The sequence below is a fragment of the Phalaenopsis equestris genome, unplaced genomic scaffold, assembly GCF_001263595.1.
Source record: "Phalaenopsis equestris unplaced genomic scaffold, ASM126359v1 Scaffold001286, whole genome shotgun sequence".
NCBI lineage: Eukaryota > Viridiplantae > Streptophyta > Magnoliopsida > Asparagales > Orchidaceae > Phalaenopsis > Phalaenopsis equestris.
The window spans coordinates 101,755-102,141 of NW_018165725.1; positions in this window are offsets into that span (position 1 = coordinate 101,755).

Consider the following 387-nt stretch of genomic DNA (forward strand, 5'->3'; position numbering starts at 1 on the left):
AATTTTCATTGGTGTAAGTGGATATTCTAAATCTGGATATTTATGATCATTTTCTTTTTTCGTATCCACTTTCTCTTTTTCAGTTTATGTTTCTTTCTGCACTCTTGTTTCCAATTCTTTTCCACTTCGTAATTGTATCACTTTTTTTTGTTCTTTTCCTTGATATTTAGGATTTGGTTCCATAGTACTAGGAAAAGTTCCTATTGTTCGGTTACTAAGCGCAGTATCAATATGCCCCAATTGATTTTCAATATTCTTAATCGTAGTTTCTTGATTTTGTAACCAATTTCCTTGAATTTGTAATTGATTTCCTTGATTCTGCAATTGTTGACCCATGTTTAACATCATCTCTTCCATAGACAACTTCTTTTCCTTAAATTGAGTGTT